Source organism: Telmatherina bonti (assembly GCF_933228915.1).
Source record: "Telmatherina bonti genome assembly, chromosome: 2".
NCBI lineage: Eukaryota > Metazoa > Chordata > Actinopteri > Atheriniformes > Telmatherinidae > Telmatherina > Telmatherina bonti.
The window spans coordinates 45,067,154-45,088,669 of record NC_136620.1 but is presented as its reverse complement, the minus strand read 5'-3'; positions in this window follow the sequence as shown (position 1 = coordinate 45,088,669).

The following is a 21,516-nucleotide window of genomic DNA, read 5'->3' as shown; positions in this document are numbered from 1 at the left end:
GGCTGAACTGGAGTCACGGATATCAAATCTGCATCGGATCCGAGAAGCTGAGATCTTTTTTTTGTTTGTTTGTTTTTTTCCTGCTCTCGGAGAGGACAGATGTTTTTTCTCTCCCTGCTGTTCCCATCTGAGCCTTTCTCCATTTCCTTCTGAATTTATATCATGGATCTGGTCAGTTGGTCTCTCATCAATCCCACAGGGATCCCGCAGGTGCATGCTGCTGGAAACGTGATGAAGGTCATGTGTCTCACTTCTTTCTTTGGAGGATTTCTACACAATTGGATATGATAACGTTAAACCAGTTAACTATGATAACTGGTTTCCGCTGGTTACTGTGTTCGGTTTCCTGGTGTCTGGCAAATTTTGGAAGATCAGTGATGGACTATGCCGAGCAAATAGCACTCGAACTCATGCGTGACAGTGCTGGACCGCGACTGGATGCCAGTCTGGCCCGACCTGGCAGGCTGTTTGTGGTTCTGGAGCTCATCCGTAAGTGGGAAACATCATGGTTTTGGTAGAAACTGACCCGATTCGGCTGTTTTAGGAGTCTGACAGAGACCACTAAAGACTCAAAGCTGAGCCAAACAAAGCTTAGCTTGACCCAAAACAAAGCTGTTATTTGATTCTAGCTCCCTGCACTGGCCTTGGGATTTCAGATTTCAGATTGTAAATGTAAATGACGAGTCTTCCTCTCACACCAGGGTAAGTCATGGAGTTCCTCAGGGTTCTGTACTTGGACTAATACTTTTCACATTATACATGGTCTTGACACGCTGACGTTGCGGTAACGTATTGTGTAATTTCCTGTTTCTCTAGCGTGTGTCTCTGTGCATTGCCATGAGCCCATTGGCTTCTTTAACCTTTTTCTAACTGCTATCTATTGTTAACCAACCACTCACTTTAACGCACAATATCTTCCCAAACCACTGTTTTATATGTTTAATTTATTTTAAGCATCTTTGGCTTTCTGTTTACTGACTTAAACAGCTCAAGCACTTGGTTTTAGCATGGCTGCTAGCTCTCTTCCCACACCCCGGTTCCCTGCCTTTTCTTGCTCGGTGTGTCTGATGTTTAGCTACTCCTCCGCCTCCTTTAGTGGAAAAGCAGAACGTAAGTGAAGGAAAACAAACTGTCAGATCCATTATGAGCTGTACAAACAAAACCTGCAAGATTATAACAATGAGCTGTGCAGGGCCAGAGAGCGGTATCTATCTCACATGATTAACAAGAATGTCAACACTCTGTTTGCTATGATAGAAAAACTTACAAATCCTCTGAAACAGTTCAACCCAGACCTCCTCTCCACTGAGACATGCAATGAATTTGCACACTTTTTTTATGGAAAAAATTAAAACAATTTGACCTTAAATCAAATAAATGTCACATATTCAAGCAAGAAAGCCAGCCTGTGTCCAAAACTTAGAAATAACTCTGTTATGTCAGAATTTAATAAGATTGATTTAAAATTATACAAGAAACAGTTTCGCATCTGAAATCAACAACATGCTCCTTGGACATGATACCATCCGGCTTCTTAGTAGTAGTTTTTACCTGTAGAAAGTATCTCCCGCTGATTGTCAACAGCTCACTGGCATCAGGTATTTTCCCAAGTCTAAAGATAGCTGCTATTAAGCCTCCTAAAGGACTCTGGATGCCTCTGTGATGAACAACTACAGACCTGTCTCTAACCAGCTATAGACCTGTCTCTAACCAGTTACAGACCTGTCTCTAACCAGTTACAGACCTGTCTCTAACCAGCTACAGACCTGTCTCTAACCAACTAAAGACATGTCTCTAACCAGCTACAGACCTGTCTCTAACCAACTACAGACATGTCTCTAACCAACTACAGACATGTCTCTAACCAGCTGTAGACCCGTCTCTAACCAGTTACAGACCTGTCTCTAACCAGCTATAGACCTGTCTCTAACCAGTTACAGACCCGTCTCTAACCAGTTACAGACCTGTCTCTAACCAGTTACAGACCCGTCTCTAACCAGCTGTAGACCTGTCTCTAACCAGTTACAGACCCGTCTCTAACCAGCTGTAGACCTGTCTCTAACCAACTACAGACATGTCTCTAACCAACTACAGACATGTCTCTAACCAGCTACAGACCTGTCTCTAACCAGCTGTAGACCCGTCTCTAACCAGTTACAGACCTGTCTCTAACCAGCTACAGACAGGTCTCTAACCAGTTACAGACCTGTCTCTAACCAGTTACAGACCTGTCTCTAACCAGCTACAGACCTGTCTCTAACCAGCTATAGACCTGTCTCTAACCAGTTACAGACCCGTCTCTAACCAGTTACAGACCTGTCTCTAACCAGTTACAGACCCGTCTCTAACCAGCTGTAGACCTGTCTCTAACCAACTACAGACATGTCTCTAACCAGCTGTAGACCTGTCTCTAACCAACTACAGACATGTCTCTAACCAACTACAGACATGTCTCTAACCAGCTGTAGACCCGTCTCTAACCAGCTACAGACCTGTCTCTAACCAACTACAGACCTGTCTCTAACCAGTTACAGACCCGTCTCTAACCAGCTACAGACCCGTCTCTAACCAGTTACAGACCCGTCTCTAACCAGTTACAGACCCGTCTCTAACCAGCTACAGACCTGTCTCTAACCAGTTACAGACCCGTCTCTAACCAGTTACAGACCCGTCTCTAACCAGCTACAGACCTGTCTCTAACCAGTTACAGACCTGTCTCTAACCAGTTACAGACCCGTCTCTGACCAGCTACAGACCTGTCTCTAACCAACTACAGACATGTCTCTAACCAACTACAGACATGTCTCTAACCAGCTGTAGACCTGTCTCTAACCAACTACAGACATGTCTCTAACCAGCTGTAGACCCGTCTCTAACCAGCTACAGACCTGTCTCTAACCAGTTACAGACCTGTCTCTAACCAGTTACAGACCTGTCTCTAACCAGTTACAGACCCGTCTCTAACCAGCTACAGACCCGTCTCTAACCAGTTACAGACCTGTCTCTAACCAGTTACAGACCCGTCTCTAACCAGTTACAGACCCGTCTCTAACCAGCTACAGACCTGTCTCTAACCAGTTACAGACCCGTCTCTAACCAGTTACAGACCCGTCTCTAACCAGCTACAGACCCGTCTCTAACCAGTTACAGACCTGTCTCTAACCAGCTACAGACCTGTCTCTAACCAGTTACAGACCTGTCTCTAACCAACTACAGACCTGTCTCTAACCAGTTACAGACCTGTCTCTAACCAGTTACAGACCCGTCTCTAACCAGTTACAGACCCGTCTCTAACCAGCTACAGACCTGTCTCTAACCAGTTACAGACCCGTCTCTAACCAGTTACAGACCCGTCTCTAACCAGCTACAGACCCGTCTCTAACCAGTTACAGACCTGTCTCTAACCAGTTACAGACCTGTCTCTAACCAGTTACAGACCCGTCTCTGACCAGCTACAGACCTGTCTCTAACCAACTACAGACCTGTCTCTAACCAGCTACAGACCTGTCTCTAACCAGCTACAGACCTGTCTCTAACCAACTAAAGACATGTCTCTAACCAACTACAGACCTGTCTCTAACCAACTACAGACCTGTCTCTAACCAACTAAAGACATGTCTCTAACCAACTACAGACCTGTCTCTAACCAACTAAAGACATGTCTCTAACCAGCTACAGACCTGTCTCTAACCAACTACAGACCTGTCTCTAACCAACTAAAGACATGTCTCTAACCAACTACAGACCTGTCTCTAACCAACTACAGACCTGTCTCTAACCAGCTACAGACCTGTCTCTAACCAACTACAGACCTGTCTCTAACCAACTACAGACCTGTCTCTAACCAACTACAGACCTGTCTCTAACCAACTACAGACCTGTCTCTAACCAACTAAAGACATGTCTCTAACCAACTACAGACCTGTCTCTAACCAACTAAAGACATGTCTCTAACCAACTACAGACCTGTCTCTAACCAACTAAAGACATGTCTCTAACCAACTACAGACCTGTCTCTAACCAACTACAGACCTGTCTCTAACCAACTAAAGACATGTCTCTAACCAACTACAGACCTGTCTCTAACCAACTACAGACATGTCTCTAACCAGCTACAGACCTGTCTCTAACCAACTAAAGACATGTCTCTAACCAACTACAGACCTGTCTCTAACCAACTAAAGACATGTCTCTAACCAGCTACAGACCTGTCTCTAACCAACTACAGACCTGTCTCTAACCAACTACAGACCTGTCTCTAACCAACTACAGACATGTCTCTAACCAGCTGTAGACCTGTCTCTAACCAACTACAGACCTGTCTCTAACCAGCTGTAGACCTGTCTCTAACCAACTACAGACCTGTCTCTAACCAGCTGTAGACCTGTCTCTAACCAACTACAGACATGTCTCTAACCAGCTACAGACCTATCTCTAACCAACTACAGACATGTCTCTAACCAACTACAGACATGTCTCTAACCAACTACAGACATGTCTCTAACCAGCTACAGACCTATCTCTAACCAACTACAGACATGTCTCTAACCAACTACAGACCTGTCTCTAACCAACTACAGACCTGTCTCTAACCAGCTACAGACCTATCTCTAACCAACTAAAGACATGTCTCTAACCAGCTACAGACCTGTCTCTAACCAGCTACAGACCTGTCTCTAACCAGCAGACAGGTCTCTAACCAGCTACAGACCTGTCTCTAACCAACTACAGACCTGTCTCTAACCAACTACAGACCTGTCTCTAACCAGCTACAGACCTGTCTCTAACCAGCAGACAGGTCTCTAACCAGCTACAGACCTGTCTCTAACCAACTACAGACCTGTCTCTAACCAGCTACAGACCTGTCTCTAACCAACTACAGACCTGTCTCTAACCAGCTACAGACAGGTCTCTAACCAACTACAGACCTGTCTCTAACCAGCTACAGACCTATCTCTAACCAACTAAAGACATGTCTCTAACCAGCTACAGACCTGTCTCTAACCAGCTACAGACCTGTCTCTAACCAACTACAGACCTGTCTCTAACCAGTTACAGACATGTCTCTAACCAGTTACAGACCCGTCTCTAACCAGCTACAGACATGTCTCTAACCAGTTACAGACCCGTCTCTAACCAGCTACAGACCTGTCTCTAACCAACTACAGACATGTCTCTAACCAACTACAGACCTGTCTCTAACCAGTTACAGACCCGTCTCTAACCAACTAAAGACATGTCTCTAACCAGTTACAGACCCGTCTCTAACCAGCTACAGACATGTCTCTAACCAGTTACAGACCCGTCTCTAACCAGCTACAGACCTGTCTCTAACCAACTACAGACCTGTCTCTAACCAGTCACATACCCGTCTCTAACCAACTAAAGACATGTCTCTAACCAGTTACAGACCCGTCTCTAACCAACTAAAGACATGTCTCTAACCAGTTACAGACCCGTCTCTAACCAACTACAGACCCGTCTCTAACCAGCTACAGACCCGTCTCTAACCAACTACAGACCTGTCTCTAACCAGCTACAGACCCGTCTCTAACCAGTTACAGATGCGTCTCTGACCAACTACAGACCTGTCTCTAACCAGTTACAGACCCGTCTCTAACCAACTACAGACTTGTCTCTAACCAGTTACAGACCCGTCTCTAACCAGCTACAGACCCGTCTCTAACCAACTACAGACCTGTCTCTAACCAGCTACAGACCCGTCTCTAACCAGTTACAGACGCGTCTCTAACCAACTACAGACTTGTCTCTAACCAGCTACAGACCCGTCTCTAACCAGTTACAGACCCGTCTCTAACCAACTACAGACCTGTCTCTAACCAGCTACAGACCCGTCTCTAACCAGCTACAGACCTGTCTCTAACCAACTAAAGACATGTCTCTAACCAGCTACAGACCTGTCTCTAACCAACTACAGACCTGTCTCTAACCAACTAAAGACATGTCTCTAACCAGCTACAGACCTGTCTCTAACCAACTACAGACCTGTCTCTAACCAGTTACAGACCCGTCTCTAACCAGCTACAGACCTGTCTCTAACCAACTAAAGACATGTCTCTAACCAGCTACAGACCTATCTCTAACCAACTACAGACCTGTCTCTAACCAACTAAAGACATGTCTCTAACCAGTTACAGACCTGTCTCTAACCAGCTACAGACCTGTCTCTAACCAACTAAAGACATGTCTCTAACCAGCTACAGACCTGTCTCTAACCAGCTACAGACCCGTCTCTAACCAGCTACAGACCTGTCTCTAACCAACTAAAGACATGTCTCTAACCAGCTACAGACCTGTCTCTAACCAACTACAGACCTGTCTCTAACCAACTAAAGACATGTCTCTAACCAGCTACAGACCTGTCTCTAACCAACTACAGACCTGTCTCTAACCAGTTACAGACCCGTCTCTAACCAGCTACAGACCTGTCTCTAACCAACTAAAGACATGTCTCTAACCAGCTACAGACCTATCTCTAACCAACTACAGACCTGTCTCTAACCAACTAAAGACATGTCTCTAACCAGTTACAGACCTGTCTCTAACCAGCTACAGACCTGTCTCTAACCAACTAAAGACATGTCTCTAACCAGCTACAGACCTGTCTCTAACCAACTAAAGACATGTCTCTAACCAGCTACAGACCTGTCTCTAACCAACTACAGGCCTGTCTCTAACCAACTACAGACATGTCTCTAACCAGCTACAGACCTATCTCTAACCAACTACAGACATGTCTCTAACCAGCTACAGACCTGTCTCTAACCAACTAAAGACATGTCTCTAACCAACTACAGACCTGTCTCTAACCAACTAAAGACATGTCTCTAACCAACTACAGACCTGTCTCTAACCAACTAAAGACATGTCTCTAACCAGCTAAAGACCTGTCTCTAACCAACTACAGACCTGTCTCTAACCAGTTACAGACCTGTCTCTAACCAGTTACAGACCCGTCTCTGACCAGTTACAGACACGTTTCTAACCAGTTACAGACCCGTCTCTGACCAACTACAGACTTGTCTCTAACCAGTTACAGACCTGTCTCTAACCAGTTACAGACCCGTCTCTAACCAACTACAGACCTGTCTCTAACCAGCTACAGACCCGTCTCTAACCAACTACAGACCTGTCTCTAACCAACTAAAGACATGTCTCTAACCAACTACAGACCTGTCTCTAACCAGTTACAGACCCGTCTCTAACCAGCTACAGACCCGTCTCTAACCAACTACAGACCTGTCTCTAACCAACTAAAGACATGTCTCTAACCAACTACAGACCTGTCTCTAACCAGTTACAGACCCGTCTCTGACCAGTTACAGACACGTTTCTAACCAGTTACAGACCCGTCTCTGACCAACTACAGACTTGTCTCTAACCAGTTACAGACCTGTCTCTAACCAGTTACAGACCCGTCTCTAACCAGCTACAGACCCGTCTCTAACCAGTTACAGACGCGTCTCTGACCAACTACAGACTTGTCTCTAACCAGTTACAGACCTGTCTCTAACCAGTTACAGACGCGTCTCTGACCAACTACAGACTTGTCTCTAACCAGTTACAGACCTGTCTCTAACCAGCTACAGACCCGTCTCTAACCAGTTACAGACCCGTCTCTGACCAGCTACAGACCTGTCTCTAACCAGCTACAGACCTGTCTCTAACCAACTAAAGACATGTCTCTAACCAGCTACAGACCTGTCTCTAACCAACTACAGACCTGTCTCTAACCAACTAAAGACATGTCTCTAACCAGCTACAGACCTGTCTCTAACCAACTACAGACCCGTCTCTAACCAGTTACAGACACGTTTCTAACCAGTTACAGACCTGTCTCTGACCAACTACAGACCTATCTCTAACCAGTTACAGACCTGTCTCTAACCAGCTACAGACCCGTCTCTAACCAGTTACAGACCCGTCTCTAACCAACTACAGACCTGTCTCTAACCAACTACAGACATGTCTCTAACCAACTACAGACATGTCTCTAACCAGCTACAGACCTATCTCTAACCAACTACAGACATGTCTCTAACCAACTACAGACATGTCTCTAACCAACTACAGACCCGTCTCTGACCAGTTACAGACACGTTTCTAACCAGTTACAGACCCGTCTCTGACCAACTACAGACTTGTCTCTAACCAGTTACAGACCTGTCTCTAACCAGTTACAGACCCGTCTCTAACCAACTACAGACCTGTCTCTAACCAGCTACAGACCCGTCTCTAACCAACTACAGACCTGTCTCTAACCAGCTACAGACCCGTCTCTAACCAGTTACAGACGCGTCTCTGACCAACTACAGACTTGTCTCTAACCAGTTACAGACCTGTCTCTAACCAGTTACAGACCCGTCTCTAACCAACTACAGACCTGTCTCTAACCAGCTACAGACCCGTCTCTAACCAGTTACAGACCCGTCTCTGACCAGCTACAGACCTGTCTCTAACCAGCTACAGACCTGTCTCTAACCAACTAAAGACATGTCTCTAACCAGCTACAGACCTGTCTCTAACCAACTACAGACCTGTCTCTAACCAACTACAGACCTGTCTCTAACCAACTAAAGACATGTCTCTAACCAGTTACAGACCTGTCTCTAACCAGCTACAGACCTGTCTCTAACCAACTAAAGACATGTCTCTAACCAGCTACAGACCTGTCTCTAACCAGCTACAGACCTGTCTCTAACCAACTAAAGACATGTCTCTAACCAGCTACAGACCTGTCTCTAACCAACTACAGACCTGTCTCTAACCAACTAAAGACATGTCTCTAACCAGTTACAGACCTGTCTCTAACCAGCTACAGACCTGTCTCTAACCAACTAAAGACATGTCTCTAACCAGCTACAGACCTGTCTCTAACCAGCTACAGACCTGTCTCTAACCAACTACAGACATGTCTCTAACCAACTACAGACATGTCTCTAACCAACTACAGACATGTCTCTAACCAGCTACAGACCTATCTCTAACCAACTACAGACATGTCTCTAACCAGCTACAGACCTGTCTCTAACCAACTACAGACCTGTCTCTAACCAGCTACAGACCCGTCTCTAACCAGTTACAGACGCGTCTCTGACCAACTACAGACTTGTCTCTAACCAGTTACAGACCTGTCTCTAACCAGTTACAGACCTGTCTCTAACCAACTACAGACATGTCTCTAACCAACTACAGACATGTCTCTAACCAGCTACAGACATGTCTCTAACCAACTACAGACATGTCTCTAACCAACTACAGACATGTCTCTAACCAGCTACAGACATGTCTCTAACCAACTACAGACATGTCTCTAACCAACTACAGACCTGTCTCTAACCAACTACAGACATGTCTCTAACCAGCTACAGACATGTCTTTAACCAACTACAGACATGTCTCTAACCAACTACAGACTTGTCTCTAACCAGTTACAGACCTGTCTCTAACCAGTTACAGACCCGTCTCTAACCAGCTACAGACCCGTCTCTAACCAGTTACAGACGCGTCTCTGACCAACTACAGACTTGTCTCTAACCAGTTACAGACCTGTCTCTAACCAGTTACAGACGCGTCTCTGACCAACTACAGACTTGTCTCTAACCAGTTACAGACCTGTCTCTAACCAGCTACAGACCCGTCTCTAACCAGTTACAGACCCGTCTCTGACCAGCTACAGACCTGTCTCTAACCAGCTACAGACCTGTCTCTAACCAACTAAAGACATGTCTCTAACCAGCTACAGACCTGTCTCTAACCAACTACAGACCTGTCTCTAACCAACTAAAGACATGTCTCTAACCAGCTACAGACCTGTCTCTAACCAACTACAGACCCGTCTCTAACCAGTTACAGACACGTTTCTAACCAGTTACAGACCTGTCTCTGACCAACTACAGACCTATCTCTAACCAGTTACAGACCTGTCTCTAACCAGCTACAGACCCGTCTCTAACCAGTTACAGACCCGTCTCTAACCAACTACAGACCTGTCTCTAACCAACTACAGACATGTCTCTAACCAACTACAGACATGTCTCTAACCAGCTACAGACCTATCTCTAACCAACTACAGACATGTCTCTAACCAACTACAGACATGTCTCTAACCAACTACAGACCCGTCTCTGACCAGTTACAGACACGTTTCTAACCAGTTACAGACCCGTCTCTGACCAACTACAGACTTGTCTCTAACCAGTTACAGACCTGTCTCTAACCAGTTACAGACCCGTCTCTAACCAACTACAGACCTGTCTCTAACCAGCTACAGACCCGTCTCTAACCAACTACAGACCTGTCTCTAACCAGCTACAGACCCGTCTCTAACCAGTTACAGACGCGTCTCTGACCAACTACAGACTTGTCTCTAACCAGTTACAGACCTGTCTCTAACCAGTTACAGACCCGTCTCTAACCAACTACAGACCTGTCTCTAACCAGCTACAGACCCGTCTCTAACCAGTTACAGACCCGTCTCTGACCAGCTACAGACCTGTCTCTAACCAGCTACAGACCTGTCTCTAACCAACTAAAGACATGTCTCTAACCAGCTACAGACCTGTCTCTAACCAACTACAGACCTGTCTCTAACCAACTACAGACCTGTCTCTAACCAACTAAAGACATGTCTCTAACCAGTTACAGACCTGTCTCTAACCAGCTACAGACCTGTCTCTAACCAACTAAAGACATGTCTCTAACCAGCTACAGACCTGTCTCTAACCAGCTACAGACCTGTCTCTAACCAACTAAAGACATGTCTCTAACCAGCTACAGACCTGTCTCTAACCAACTACAGACCTGTCTCTAACCAACTAAAGACATGTCTCTAACCAGTTACAGACCTGTCTCTAACCAGCTACAGACCTGTCTCTAACCAACTAAAGACATGTCTCTAACCAGCTACAGACCTGTCTCTAACCAGCTACAGACCTGTCTCTAACCAACTACAGACATGTCTCTAACCAACTACAGACATGTCTCTAACCAACTACAGACATGTCTCTAACCAGCTACAGACCTATCTCTAACCAACTACAGACATGTCTCTAACCAGCTACAGACCTGTCTCTAACCAACTACAGACCTGTCTCTAACCAGCTACAGACCCGTCTCTAACCAGTTACAGACGCGTCTCTGACCAACTACAGACTTGTCTCTAACCAGTTACAGACCTGTCTCTAACCAGTTACAGACCTGTCTCTAACCAACTACAGACATGTCTCTAACCAACTACAGACATGTCTCTAACCAGCTACAGACATGTCTCTAACCAACTACAGACATGTCTCTAACCAACTACAGACATGTCTCTAACCAGCTACAGACATGTCTCTAACCAACTACAGACATGTCTCTAACCAACTACAGACCTGTCTCTAACCAACTACAGACATGTCTCTAACCAGCTACAGACATGTCTTTAACCAACTACAGACATGTCTCTAACCAACTACAGACCTGTCTCTAACCAACTACAGACCTGTCTCTAACCAACTACAGACATGTCTCTAACCAACTACAGACATGTCTCTAACCAGCTACAGACATGTCTCTAACCAACTACAGACATGTCTCTAACCAACTACAGACATGTCTCTAACCAGCTACAGACATGTCTCTAACCAACTACAGACATGTCTCTAACCAACTACAGACCTGTCTCTAACCAACTACAGACCTGTCTCTAACCAACTACAGACATGTCTCTAACCAACTATAGACATGTCTCTAACCAACTATAGACCTGTCTCTATCCAACTATAGACCTGTCTCTAACCAACTACAGACATGTCTCTAACCAACTACAGACCTGTCTCTAACCAACTACAGACATGTCTCTAACCAACTATAGACATGTCTCTAACCAACTATAGACCTGTCTCTATCCAACTATAGACCTGTCTCTAACCAACTATAGACATGTCTCTAACCAACTACAGACATGTCTCTAACCAACTACAGACCTGTCTCTAACCAACTACAGACATGTCTCTAACCAGCTACAGACATGTCTCTAACCAACTACAGACCTGTCTCTAACCAACTACAGACCTGTCTCTAACCAACTACAGACCTGTCTCTAACCAGCTACAGACATGTCTCTAACCAACTACAGACATGTCTCTAACCAACTACAGACATGTCTCTAACCAGCTACAGACATGTCTCTAACCAACTACAGACATGTCTCTAACCAACTACAGACCTGTCTCTAACCAACTACAGACATGTCTCTAACCAGCTACAGACATGTCTCTAACCAACTACAGACATGTCTCTAACCAACTACAGACCTGTCTCTAACCAACTACAGACCTGTCTCTAACCAACTACAGACCTGTCTCTAACCAACTACAGACATGTCTCTAACCAACTACAGACATGTCTCTAACCAGCTACAGACATGTCTCTAACCAACTACAGACATGTCTCTAACCAACTACAGACATGTCTCTAACCAGCTACAGACATGTCTCTAACCAACTACAGACATGTCTCTAACCAACTACAGACCTGTCTCTAACCAACTACAGACCTGTCTCTAACCAACTACAGACATGTCTCTAACCAACTATAGACATGTCTCTAACCAACTATAGACCTGTCTCTATCCAACTATAGACCTGTCTCTAACCAACTACAGACATGTCTCTAACCAACTACAGACCTGTCTCTAACCAACTACAGACATGTCTCTAACCAACTATAGACATGTCTCTAACCAACTATAGACCTGTCTCTATCCAACTATAGACCTGTCTCTAACCAACTATAGACATGTCTCTAACCAACTACAGACATGTCTCTAACCAACTACAGACCTGTCTCTAACCAACTACAGACATGTCTCTAACCAGCTACAGACATGTCTCTAACCAACTACAGACCTGTCTCTAACCAACTATAGACCTGTCTCTATCCAACTATAGACCTGTCTCTAACCAACTATAGACATGTCTCTAACCAACTACAGACATGTCTCTAACCAACTACAGACCTGTCTCTAACCAACTACAGACATGTCTCTAACCAACTACAGACCTGTCTCTAACCAACTACAGACCTGTCTCTAACCAACTACAGACATGTCTCTAACCAACTACAGACCTGTCTCTAACCAACTACAGACATGTCTCTAACCAACTATAGACATGTCTCTAACCAACTATAGACCTGTCTCTAACCAACTACAGACCTGTCTCTAACCAACTACAGACATGTCTCTAACCAACTACAGACCTGTCTCTAACCAACTACAGACATGTCTCTAACCAACTATAGACATGTCTCTAACCAACTATAGACCTGTCTCTAACCAACTATAGACCTGTCTCTAACCAACTATAGACCTGTCTCTATCCAACTATAGACCTGTCTCTAACCAACTATAGACCTGTCTCTATCCAACTATAGACCTGTCTCTAACCAACTATAGACCTGTCTCTAACCTCTCTTTTATATCCAAGATCATTGAGAAAGTTGTGTTCAATCAGCTTCATGACTTCTTAAATTAAAGTGGAAATCTTGATAAATTCCAGTCAGACTTTCGATCTCATCACAGCATCCCCTTTGAAACCAAAGTTGGAAGTGATTACCCCGTGACAAAAGTGGCATTGTCGGCAGGATTGGTTCTTTGGGTTGAGCCTCTATATTGAATCAACATGTCAACTGAGGAGATGCGGCCGGGTGGACAGCCCATGATGATGATGCCTTTTTTATGGGGGGTCCCTGGGTACCCAAGTTTAGCGGGGCACAGCCTGATATTAAATTTGGAGAATGGCGTAGTCAAATGGAAACTATGTTAACGTTTCAACCTCTTAGAGATTCTCAGAGAGCTGTTTTTGTCCTTGGATTCTTAGATGGGGAAGCGAAACGGGAAATCTTGGCATTGGACAGAACTGACAGAGACACATCCCAGAAGATTTTTGACTTGCTGTCTGAACTATATGGAGACAATACGCATGTCTCCACTTTAAGAACTCTATTTTAAAACATCAGACAAGAGTCTAATCAGTAATTGAGAGCTTTCTCCTTAAGATTATGTGAACTCTAGGTTAAAGCAGAAAGACATGATGGGGTTAGAACAAGGAGATTTGGTTTTAAGGGACCAGTTTGTGATGGGCTTGAAGGAGGGCCCCATCCGTCAAGAGCTCAGGCAGCAGGTGCGTAAATGACCACAGCTTACCTTTGAGGAACTAAAAATGGAGGCTCTGACACTAGAGGAGGAACAGGGAGAACCCTGGTCTCCATATGACTGTTTAGCGATCGGTGGGAAATCACCTTCAGGCCCAAAGTTGGCAACCAACTGGAAGCAACAGTTCTGTGCTGAAATTATGAATGACGTGAAAGAAAAAATGTCTGCTATAACAAAGACTATTTTAGAAGAGTTAAGAGGAACAGCTGCACCCCTTTCCGATGTCCCTCGGCATCCAAATCAAAACCTCAGACCTAGGATGCCTCATAACAAGTTTAAGTGGGACCCCCAAGGTCACCCTATATGCAGTTTTTGTGAACAAATTGGTCATATCAGACACAGGATCTCAGGTTACTGTATTTAGCGAGAGTGTCTGCAAGAGCCTCCTTGGGAGTAATCAAGTTAAAGACTGTATGGAATTGCCCTGGCTTAAACTGAAGGCTGCAAATGGGCTTAACATCCCATGGGTGGGGTACATGGTGGCAGACTTTGTGGTCCATGGGGTACAGGTGCCAGCGTGTGGCATTATGGTGGCTAAAGACGATTGCATTGGAGCTAATAAAGCCATCCTGGGAATGAAAGTTCCAGAGACTTTGCTCAGCACCTTCAACACTTGGAGTCAGCCTTTCGGTCCTTGGGCCACTTTGGCCTTAAACTTCGACCTGAGAAGGGCCAGCTATTCCAGAAGCAGATGAAATTTCTGGGGCACTTGGTCAGCAGCCAGGGAATTTCACCAGACCCAGAAAAAGTGGCAGCTGTGGCCAATTGGCAACCCCCTACTACAATGACACAAACTACAGCTCATTTAAACTCGAGCTACTTGCCATGAAGTGGGCAGTAGTCGAGAAATTTAAGGACTATCTTTGGGGAGCCAAGTTTGCTGTGGTGACTGACAATAATCCGCTGGTACATCTGCAGACTGCAAAGCTGGGAGCCGTTGAGCAGAGATGGGTCGCAAAGTTGGCAAACTTTGATTACTCCATCCGGTACCGTCCAAGGAAAGAAAATACAAATGCTGACGTCCTCTCTAGATTCCCTACCATGTCACCAAACCAGGCCCCTAGCGGAGCAGCAGCAGCAGCAACGGGTTGGGGCAGTGGAGACTGCCATTCCTCCAGGGACTCTGGCCAGTGACTGTGGCTGGGACCTAGAACGGTGGAGAGAGCTGCAAAGAGAGGACTCGGATCTGTGTAAGATCAAGGAACATATCGAGAGAGGTATGCTCCCAAGTGCTACAGAGAGGCAATCCTTGGCTCACCAAACTAAGATTTTGCTAAGGCATTGGAGGAAACTAGAGTTAAAACAGAGCATTGTGTGTGCGGTGGTCACCAGATTGTTGTCCCAGTAGCTCAGGCACAGCAATTGTGGACCATGTATCACGAGCGGATGGGACACGCAGGGCTGGACAAATCATTGGTCCTACTGCAGAGGAAGTTTTACTGGGCACAGATGGAGGACATGATTAACACCTGGTTACAAGGCTGCCCACGTTGTGTATTACACAAGCCTGGACCCCAAGGTAAAGCCCCCCTAGTGCCATTTAATGCAAAAGCCCCAATGCACATTGTTGCCATTGATTTCCTGACGTTGAGTCGCCCAACTGACAGGTACCAGAATATTCTTGTTGTGACGGATTTGTTCACAAAATTTGCATGGGCAATCCCCACCTTGGATCAAACAGCCCTTACGACAGCCCGCGCCCTATGGTCCTATGTTATTCAGCCATTCGGCTGTCCTGAAATATTTCACTCTGACCATGGTGCCAATTTTGAGTCCAGGTTGATGCAGGAACTCTGTCGGACTTATGGGTGTCATAAAAGCCGAACAACCCCATACCATCCTATGGGGAATGGAGCCTGCAAACGGTTCAATCAGACTGTGTTGACTCTCCCTGGGACTCTCGAAGCGGAGAAACAACAGGTGGAGTATTTACCGGGGCTCATTCAAGCCTATAACAATACTGTTCATTCATCTACAGGATATGCACCTGCCTTTCTGATGTTTGGCCGCCACATGAGGACTCCTGTAGACTTGCTGGCTAGGGGCTTGGAGACAGAGGCCCCTGTGGATGTTACAGACTGGGTAGACAAGCACCAGGGACAACTGGCTTATGCCTACAAAAGGACATCTGATAGCCTCCAGAAAACAGGCCAGAAGAACAAAAGACTTTACAATCGTCCTGCCTGGAGAGAGAGTCCTTGTGCGAGACCATTGGAGACGGCAAGCTGGAAAGCTCAGTGACCACTGGGAAAAGAAACTTTATGTTATCGTCACCAGACTCCATCCGGAACGCCCTGTTTACAGAATACATCCTGAAGGGAAAGATGGTCCTGAACGTGTCATTCATCGCAGTAATCTGCAACCATGTCTTCGCTACATGTTCACGGAGACGGAGTCCACAGAACCTGCAGACATACCAGCTGCTAAATACCAGCTGATTTGTACTGCCGGGGGGGGGGGTGTTGATGAAGGGCCCACACCCCAATTTGGACCAAGGAGGTCCCACAGAACTAATTTGGGAGTACGGCCTCAGAGGTATATGGACTAAGACTGTACGAATGGTGTTCCAGGGACTACAACACACTGGTCAGGGGGGATGTCACGCGGTGACTGGTGTGTGTGCGTGTGTCGGAGTGTGTGGCAGTAACAGCAGGTGGGTGTGGCTGTAACCCTGCCCCGTTATCAGGTATAATTAGGAACAGGTGAAGTCAATCAGGAGCGCGTGTGACAGATCTGGAGACGCTGCGGACGCATGAAGATGGGAAGAGGATCCCGTGGTGGAGCTGGAGGCGACAAAGAAGGAGCCAGTGACAGGATGCGTCGTTGGATAAACGGAGGGGGAGAGTTTGACAACCCCCCTCCTCTAAGCTAAGTGTTGTTTTGTTGGAGTGGCGACATGGCAGGGCAGGGCTCTGTTTTACATGGTTTTAGTGCTTTTTCTTTTAGACTTGCTGTGGTGATTTTAGGAGCCCTGCTTTGACCAGTCAAGTAGCACCTGAGTCTCCATCTGTCTCTGGCCTGTTGAGATCGTGGTTTGTTCTCCCTTCAGCATCTCCTGTCGGCGCAGCGGAACGGAGGACGAGCGACCGAGGAGTGGCGGAGATTGAGAAAGTGAAGTGTCGGTGGAACAGCGGAGGGGGAGAGTTTGACAACCCCCTCCTCTCAGCTAACTTCTCCCTCTTTTCCTGCGGGTGGTGATTAATGTCCCACCCCTTCAGGCAGACTAGCAGGCCCATCCAGCTGCTGATCACGTGTCCGTCACACAGATCCCTCCCCGGAACGAAATCGGAGACACATCAAGAGACTGGGGAGAAAAAGGAGCGACATCGCAAAGTGACTCCATTAAAGGGCCGTGGCTGACGACCCTTTTTAGTTCACCTTCGGGACGTTTTTATTTTTTTTTAATTTTTTTTTTTTTTATACAAAGGTTAATAAATACTTGCGGACAAACAAACTTAAATCTCTTCTTGCATGTTTATTCATATAAAGTGCTCCCCTTAGAAACCAAAGTTGGAGGTTATTACCCCGTGACATAAACACCTGGAGACTCGAACTCTCAAAACCACCAATCCAGTCTGTAACCTTGGAGTGTTGATAGACTCAGATCTGACTTTCAGCAGCCACATCAAAGCTGTCCCTAAGAAGCTTTTTACCAGCTGAGAAACATCAACAGAATTAAAAGTTTAGTCTCCCAGAAAGATCAGTAGAAACTCATCCATGCATTCATCTCCAGCAGACTGGATTACTGGAACGGTCTTTTAACAGGACTTCCTAACAAGAGCATTAAACATCTGCAGCTCATCCTGAATGCTGCTGCTAGAGCTTTAACTAGAACTAAGAGGTCTGAACACATTGCACCAGTTTTAAAATCTTTACACTGGCTTCCAGTTTATACTGGTTTCCAGTCAATCACAGGATAGATTTCAAAACCTGCTGATTGTTTACAGAATCCCAGAATGGTTTCGGACCAGAATCCATCTGTGATATGTGCAGAGAATATAAACCAAGCAGAGCTCTTCAATCCAAAGACTCGGGTCAACTAGTCCGGACCAGAGTGCAGACCTAACATGGAGAAGCGGCATTTAGCTGTTACGCTGCAAAACAAGTGGAACAAACTGCCAGTGGAGATTAAACTTTCACCAAATGTAGAAACTTTTAAATCCAGGTTAAAAACTTTTCTTTTCTCATGTCTATGCATGACATCTGCACAATAACTTTTACTTTATTCTGCTTGTAATTTTAATATAATTTATGATTTTATTATGATTTTGTTATTTGTATGTTCTTTTGTGCTTTTTTTTTTCTGTAATGCTTTTAATGTTTCATGTTAGCACTTTGAATTGTCTTGTACATAAAAGGTGCTATACAAATAATCTGGCCTTGTCTTGCCTTGCCTAGTGATAACGGTAGGTGTATTAAGTGTAGCAGCTTGGCAGCCTTGGAGGCGAGGCTCTGTGAGTTAGAAGCCCAGCTCCGCACTCAGTTAGGGAAGCAGTTAGTCAGCAAGCCCCCATTAGCCAGTGCGGAGCTACCAGCCAGGGCAGCTAGCCCACCTAGCGGTCCCTCAGCAGTTCCCGTGCAGCCGGGAGCCGAGGCGGGCTGGACGACGGTCAGGCGGAAGCGTAGCCCCAAACCAAAACCCACTGGCCACCACCGACCTGTTCACGTTTCTAACAGATTTTCCCCGCTCGGCGACACACCCGCTGAGGCAGAAACCCTGATTATAGGTAGTTCCATAGTCAGAAACGTGGCTCTAGAGACACCGGGGACCATAGTCAAATGCATTCCTGGGGCCAGAGCGGGCCACGTCGAATCGTATTTGAAACTGCTGGCTAAGGCTAAACGTAAATATCGTAAGATTGTAATTCACGTCGGCGGTAACGACACCCGGTTACGCCAATCGGAGGTCACTAAAATGAATGTTGCTTCGGTGTGTAACTTTGCCAAGAGCATGTCGGACTCCGTAGTTTTCTCTGGTCCCTTGCCAAATTTAATTATTTATTTATATTTTTTAACATTTTTATTTTTGTTCTTGCATAGATAACACACCTTGGGAGTAATACAATGTCTCTAAGCAGCAAAAACATCTGCACACAAATATTCATAAAATGCTTGCTTACATATACATCACCAGTCATTTGTATTTAGCAGACTTGGACATTAGTTTCTCTCAGTTCTGTCCGCTTCCCTTTTCTCTTTCTTTTACCCCCTACTCCCTTTTTCTTCCCTTTTCTTCTTCTCTCTCTTGCTTTTTTTTATAAAGGAAAAAAAAAATTTTTTTAAAGTAAATAAAAATAAATGAAAACATACAGCAGAGATAAGTGAACATATAGAACAATGGCAATAAAACTTACAAATATGAACAATATGGACAGTGGTGTTATCTTAACATTTTTGGAGTATCTCTATGATATTACACTTCAGCTAAACAAAATCCCTTCTTATGTCTCTGATATATTGGGTCCATTTGAGCCAGACCTGGTCAAATGTATCCCTCTGGAGTCGGAGAAACATAGTCAGTTTCTCCATGACATGTCTGGTATTGTATAGTTCCTGTATTCCAGGTGCATCTGCTTGGAGCCATTTTCTAGTCAGGGTTTTCTTTGCTGCCATTAAGATGATTCTTAATAAGTGATTATCTGGTTGAGAATTTATATTGGGAATTTCCAACCCCAGGTATAAATGCAAAAAGTCAAATGGGATCTGTGTATGAAAAATCTTTTCAAGACATTTGTGGGCAGCTTGCCAGAATGGGAAAATTTTGGGACAGACCCAAAATAAATGGAAATAATGGCTAGCTTCTGGACTGCCACACAATCTCCTGCAGCCGGTACCTCTATTTTGGTATTTTCTTTGGGCTGGGGTAATAAAAAAACTAATTATATTTTTCAACTAAACTCTCCAGTTAGTTAAACAAGTGGTTTTCCATTGCATCTTAAATATATCAATTCCCAATCTTTATTACTATTATTACTACTGAACCTGCATCTTTTTGCCATTTTGTTTTTACATATATGGTATTAATGGGTTTGTCTACTTGAAATGCTTGATATAACCTTGCGACAGTTTTCTGAACCGTATTAGTGCTGTAGGTCAAGTAAAATATTCTTAAAATCCCATTTTCCATTTTCGCAGAGTCTGACCTCTTAATTTCCTTATATCTGTTTCTCATCTGAAGATAACTCAAGAAATCCTGGTTAGTTAGGTCATATTTTGCTTTAAGTGTTTGGAAATCTGCTAGTTCCCCTTTGTGGGTAAATGTGAAGTCGGAGGTAAGGCCTTTCAATATCAATTCTTGAAATTTCGTGTCAGTACAGTTAGGCAAAAAATCTGTTTCAAAAGCACACCATCTCAATATCATTTCAGCCTTATTTAATTTAAGTTCTTTACAAACTTGGTTCCATATCTTGAAAGTAAATTTTATCCAAGGATTGTAAGATCTCTCAGATGTGAGTGCACCCTTCTATCTGCTATCACGGCCTGTATTGGGGGGCCATTGGTGGCTTGCTCCTCAATGTTCTTCCATCTGGATTTAAACATTGTATCACATAAGGCAACTAATGGTTTTAGTTGGGCAGAGTAGTAGTAATCTCTCAAACATGGGAGAGATAAACCTCCTCTATCCTTTGGTAGCTGCAATATCTTACTCTAGGTTTTTTACCTAGCCAGATAAAACGGGAAATTATCTTGTCCCATTCTGAAAACTGTCTTTGGGGGACTTCAAGATTCCTTTAACTTGGGTGTCTTGCCTTATATGTTGGCTGAGGGGTTCAATAAGGTTGGTAAGAGGCGGCAACCCTGACAACATGATCTTTCAAGGTTGAATGGTTTTGATAGACTGCCATTTATTTTAATTTTGGCTGTTGGTCTATTGTAAATTGACTGAACTAGTTTGGTCCAGATTGATAAGGTTAGGTACAACATTCTAAAGTCATTTGGCCATTATGGATGTGAAGATTTTATAATCCACATTTAAAACTGATATTGGTCGGTAATGGTTACAGATCATCTTTACCTTCCTTCGGGATGACTGAAATTATTTCTTTTTTCCACGAAGGGGGGGCCTCTCCTCCTTTGAGGACCCAATTACAAGCATCTTTTAATCTAGGGATCAAGTGCCAGGGCTTTTGTGTGGTTTTAATCTTATTGCTGCGTTAATTTCCTTGTCTGTAATTTCCTTTATTAAGAAATTATTCTCCTGTTCTGTAACTTTGGGAAGGTTCAAAGACTTTAGAAATTTTTCAATATGGTCATCATTGTTTAGCTCAGGTTGAGAGTAAAGGTCTTTATAGTAC